This window comes from Euwallacea similis, unplaced genomic scaffold (assembly GCF_039881205.1).
Source record: "Euwallacea similis isolate ESF13 unplaced genomic scaffold, ESF131.1 scaffold_45, whole genome shotgun sequence".
Lineage (NCBI taxonomy): Eukaryota > Metazoa > Arthropoda > Insecta > Coleoptera > Curculionidae > Euwallacea > Euwallacea similis.
The window spans coordinates 271,318-277,194 of record NW_027098670.1 but is presented as its reverse complement, the minus strand read 5'-3'; the positions used below and the strand labels follow the sequence as shown (position 1 = coordinate 277,194).

At 33.6% G+C, this 5,877-nt stretch overlaps 1 long non-coding RNA gene and 1 other non-coding gene across 3 annotated transcripts; both read left to right on the top strand.

The window, feature by feature from the left end:
* The first annotated feature begins 308 nt into the window (after window positions 1–308).
* Window positions 309–5,118, top strand: LOC136418918 (uncharacterized). Of its 2 annotated transcripts, XR_010752990.1 has the most exons (6): window positions 309–446; window positions 791–923; window positions 2,397–2,435; window positions 2,496–2,782; window positions 2,842–2,880; window positions 2,934–5,118. It is a non-coding gene; the product is annotated as an uncharacterized lncRNA (long non-coding RNA). The 2 variants fall into 2 exon arrangements; XR_010752989.1 differs by having other exon boundaries at window positions 2,842–5,118.
* LOC136418919 (U6 spliceosomal RNA) lies at window positions 4,535–4,639 on the top strand. The gene has a single exon (XR_010752991.1). It is a non-coding gene; the product is annotated as a U6 spliceosomal RNA (small nuclear RNA).
* Window positions 5,119–5,877: the final 759 nt, after the last annotated feature.

Below are 5,877 nucleotides of genomic sequence, written 5' to 3'. Positions count from 1 at the left end.
ATCTTCAAAATAAACGCAATCTTCTCTCTACTTCAATTATTGATTTTCTGTTGCGTCACGTGGTACCATCTGTAAACCAGGGTTGTATTTTCTCGGAAGTGTTTACAAGTTTCATTTAGCTATTGTAGATTTCTTTCTTGTATAGATTACAGATTTCTTCTTTTTAGAGACTCCAGATTTCTTTCTCAAACAGGTTTACCGATTTCTCCTAAGTTTTTGTAGATTTCTTTCTTGTGTACTTGTGGCGCCATTTTGCAGAAACGGGCTTGCTGTGCATTACGACAATAGTGACATACATCAAGATTTTTTAATTTATTTGTTTTTATTGTTTGGGTATAAAAGTTAAAATTTTAAGTGTTACATAAAAAAATATTATGTCTTTAAAAAATCGAAAAGTAAGAAGGAAGGGATGTCAGACCACTGATAGAAGATCTAGGGACTAGGAGGTATGATAGAAAAGAAACCGGTTGCCAAAAATTTTCCCAATAATTTTCCACATCCAATACTCATTCTAATACAGATAGAGGATACAAACAATTTGTAACAAATGTCTGTTTCTTCTAATGCAAAGAAAACTTATCTTTTGTATCTTTGATCGCAAAGCACAGTTTTTATAAACTACTACATCAAATCAGTTGTCGAAGCTCAATTAACTCAAGACCAGCAATTTGAACTTGTGGGGTTTGAGTTTCAACATTGATCGGTGAGATCTCACAATCCTTGTGTATTATCAAAGATAGCGAATATTCTCGGTGGAGAGATAGGTAGTATAGTTGCCCATCTTTTTAAGATGAGAACCACAGCAGAACGAAGGAAAGTCGTAGTTTCAAGGTGGAAAGAAGAGAAAAGGATTTTATCACATATCTTATTGGAAAGTCCAGGTTGCCCATCAATGAAAGGACTCCTCAGGGTTATACAGAAGGGTATGTAATTTTTTTTATTATTTGGTAGGAAATAGTTTGTACCATGCTAGATTCCAAGTCAAGGGATCATTCACTTATGGATTATGGATAACTGGTGCATTTGAGAAAAATATATGAAGGGGAAAGAATAATTTATTTAAAATTAATGGAATTGCCATTACAAAATGGTTCACGTTAGGAGAAACAATTGCCCTAGCATACAGAAAATAAACATTTAACATTTAGTACGTCGTGTTTGGTTACCTACGGGACTTTTATTAGAAGTTTATTTGATAAATGGGCTTCTTAGGTAATAGTGTAGTGCAGGGTTGAAGTCTGTCCGATAAGTGGTTGTAAGTTCTGAAACACCCCGTATTATAATAACTTCTATTATTGTGGCAATAACACTTATGAAAGGGAATTAAGGTTTTATAATACGAATTATTAAACATTCTAAATTTGTTCCTGTAATTTCCAATTTGCAAGGTACCAAATATTTGTAACGAAGGGCTGGTAAATGTAATCTCGAAGGAACTTAAATGGATAATTTAATAATTATACCTACAGTCGTTTCGAAGTTTACCTTTGAAGAGCCATTCCACAAATATGGAAATAGTTGCTGGAATGAGTAAAGTTTCTAAGAACTTCCAACAAAAGTAGTAAATTCCGCACAATTTGGCGAAGGAAAATTATTCACCATAGGATGGGGAAACGTTTACATATCTAAGTGCATTGTAGTATGTCGGTGTGAAATAATTACACGAAGGAAAATTACAACACTTTTATTACTTCTCTAAAATACAAAACCCCGGAATTTATGGGGGATAGAGTTTGTTCATCGTTTCGTGAGAGAGGAAGAAATCGTAATCATTATTGGAAGGGTGGTTGCTTAGTGGAATCCTTCGAAGAGTCTTCCACTACCTAACTTAAAAGGAAAAGACCATGTGCCAATATAGGTCAACACGAGCCTGTTCAATTGCAATATATGGGCTGTTCGAAACAAAAGGCACTTAGAACAAAACAGATCTCTGACGGTTGACCCATTTGAAACACATAATTTTGGACAGTTCAAAGCCAACCAGACATTTTAACTCATGTTGAAATATAGTCATTAGATTCCTACGAAATGGTACAGGATGATTTATGAGTGCAAGTCCATAAGTATGTGTAGCCTATTGTATTTTACATTAACTGAGCTCATCGTTTTTTTAAACCTGATTGAGGTGTATTATTTAACAGTGAAATAAATTACTTTGTAAGTTGTTTCTGAGTTTGCAGTTCCAAGATCCATTACAATATGTTATAATAAAAATTATTTCGCACATCTAAATTTTCTAGGCGGGTCATTCAAAAAGAGAAGAGATACATTTTTAGAATATAAAAACCGATAGATACAAAATCATTTTTAGGTGTAAAATCTATGAATTCTATAATTATTGAAGCTTATTGGTTTGACTGATATGCAACCAATATTACACCCAATGTTTTTTGCAGATTAGCAATTCAGTCACCGAAGATACTTCTGCGATAATGGTAAATCATTTAATCCTTCATGAATTGTAACTATATACAAATAATGTCATGTATTTTCAGGAAGGTGCTTCAGAAAGTATAAGTATGGATCCAATACTAGTTGACGACTTTCACTTAACCCTTGCAAATTTAAAATATCCAAATCAACTGCTAAAAAAGGCTGGAAGATCTTTAAATTCAAACACGCGTCACAACTCATCAGCCTTAAAAAAGAATTGGAACTCCAAAAAAAGACTCAGAATTGACTCAGAAAACACTTAGAAAATCAACTCAACATCCTTCAAAAAGACTATCAGTTGTTGAAAGAGCAATATGAGGCCAAAATGCAAACTTTGGAAACCGACCCTGTAAGTTAATGCGATTTTGATTGTTTTGAATTAATTTAATTATCATTGTTATTTTTTAGAAAGCCACAAATTGGAAAATATTTCAAAGGAATAAGCACGTAAAACTAAAAAGTTTTCTTGTCGCAAATAAAGTTAAACATTTTGACTCTAGAATCCGCCGAAGAGAAAAATGATACAGGCATTTTGGGGAGTAACACCAGAACAAACTTCAAGTATGAGGCTTTAGTATCAAAAGTTTTTAAGAAGAGGCCCCAAGACTGTACACTAGGGTGTGCCGGTCTACACATCCCAGTTTTCCCATTGGGGAAAGTACTTCTATCCCGGACTACTTCTACAGCCGGAAAATGGCGGGTATTGGGCTTTCTTTGGGAGAGTTATCCGTTGCCAATAGATAGTTTAAAAATTGAAAAACATAAAAGTGAATTAATTAGTGCCTCCGAACTAAAGGTTGCCCCCATTTCCGATTAAGGTGTTGCACGCACATTGAAAAATCAATGTTTTATTTTGGGGTTATTCGCCAAGGATCGCTTTTCAAATTTATGGCTTATTTGCTTTGAATTTCATTCTTTAATCCATTTGGGACCAATTTTTTTTTTACAACTTTTGAACATTTTTAGATAGTTTGTGGTGTTATTATTTAAGATAAAATATTATTTTTGTTAAAAAAAGCTCTAAACATCTAATTACAATAATTGTTTAATGGAGGGTATATACTATGCATTTAATAGTGGAGCCAGTATTATTTTTCGTGCCAGTAAATTTAGATTGCGTAACTGGCGCGCAAGTTAAAACTTTGCATGCATGGACCGAAAAGTCTGCAGGCTTCTGAAATTCACTTACCCCAGTGATGACTCACATCGATACGAAAATATTCCGTATTTTGCACGTGTAAACAATCACTTGCTGGCGTGTTTGCTAGTTAAGCCGTGTTTACATGATGCAAGTTTCTGTTTGCGCAAGTTCTTGATTGCAAGTCCCTGTAATTTGTCAACAAAATTGTTACTGTTTACACTACACAACCATTTATGCAAGATTTTTATTAGAACTGTGGCAGTTGTATGATGTAGTGTTCATTATGGAAACATCTGAAATTGTTAATTTTGGTGTGAATATTTTATGCCACAGGATAAATGAAGAATTACGCGCGTTGTTACAAAAAAAACCGAAAAAGGAGGGTTTGGGTAAAACCGTGGATAAATCGAATGCAAAATTTAGGAGCATGAAATATTTTGCTTAAGGGATTATCATGCGAAGGCCCCTCAGCTTACAGAAATCACCTGAGAATGTCAAAAGATATGTTTGAAAGTCTGTTAGAATTGGTGACACCACAAATTTGATAAAATGCTTTGCCAAATTTGCAAGCTTTGCCTGTTACAGTAAAACTAGAAATTACTGTAAGATACCTTGCTACAGGAGATAATTTTTCTTCGCTTATGTATTTACTATATAGAATTCCTAAAAGCACCATAAACCAGTTTATCTCATTTGTGTGTACAGCTATCTATTAAGCACTGAAACCGTTTATTATGGTAAGGGGTCTGGTACGTTTATTCGGCTCACAGGTTTTTAATTTTACAGTGTTTTAATGCATTCTATTTCAAAGTAGACCTTCTATGGAATATATTAAAATGAGGATGAATTGAAATTTGTTAAAAAAATTTCCTAGATAAATTACTTCCCAAATAGCATTTCTACACTAATCTCAATAATTTTATGCAATACTAAAGTAATTAAAAAATACGTGATTTACTCGTATTCGCTTCGGCGGTACATATTTATATAAAATTGGAACAATACAGAAAAAGATTAACACGACCCCTGCGCAAGGATGAAACGTTTTGTTTATCTAACCTTGTTGAAAATCTGACTCAAGCAGAAATGAAACTTCCATATGCCAGTAAGAATTTAATTAAAAATTCTTTAGTAAGTATTCACTTATGTTACGTGTTGTCGGAAAAACGAATCGAGTCCTATAGAACAACATAGGCCAAAAGCTTTTGACCTGCTAGAAGGTTCTTAAGGTGAATGCTATAAATATCGATTACAGTATAGATGAAGGGTCTTTTCTAAATGGTACGCCAGTTCATGTAATACATCTAGTTTTTTTCTAGTGTACCACCCAATTTTAAAATAATTGAAACCCCTCAGAATGTAATTTATTTTTTCGTAATTGTTAATGTTGTAAATAAAATAACGGTGAAACTAGTTGATCAAGAGGGTGATTAGTTTAAATTTCGAGAAGAATCCGTCACGTTAAGACTTCATCTTAAACGCTTGGATTCACGATGGTAATTCTATATAATAGAATACCAAACCAAGATTTTGTCAGAAGGTTTAATACCTCGCAGCAAAACCCTGATAGTACGAAAAGATTCATAAGAGGGTTAACATCTTTGAATAAACAGTTTCTTGTTTCCCTAGGATTTACATTAAAAAGTGGAACATATAAACGTCCAAGAAAATGTTCTTATTGATGATTCAATTTTGAGCTGGGAAGTGCTCTCTTTTGATCCATTCAATCCTACTAAATTGGAACCGAACGATGAAATTAGAATATCCTTGCAGCAAACCGGAAAATATCCCTTGCCCTGCAAAAGTTAACTTTGCCTTAAACTAAACGTTACGAAAGAGGAAGGTACGCCACTTGCAAACATATTCTTGATAAATAATGCCGCTACGTTTTTATTCAAAGAGTTGAAATATGTTCTAAATTGAGTGACTATTGACTCAGTGCGAGATATTGGCATAACATCAACCCTTAAGAGTTATTTATCATATAATTTAAATGAAAGCGCTAAGCTTCAAAATGCGTGTTGGTATCCAGTGGAAAAAGAAGGAAAAAGCATTATGATGGACTTGAACGGAAATGTTTCTTTATGTATTCCTCTCAAGGTGTACTTTGATTTCTTTGATTTTCTATCTCATAAGTTTGAAGTCGTAGCCTGACCGGATTCTGGGAATCGTCCGAATTGGCAAAAATTGATTCAGTTACAGTTTTTTGTTCAAAATTTCTTTCATCTGGAGGATTGGGCGCTATGTAAAAGTGAAATTACTGATTTAGACAAAAAAAAAAGCGTTTTTCTAAGAAATTTGAA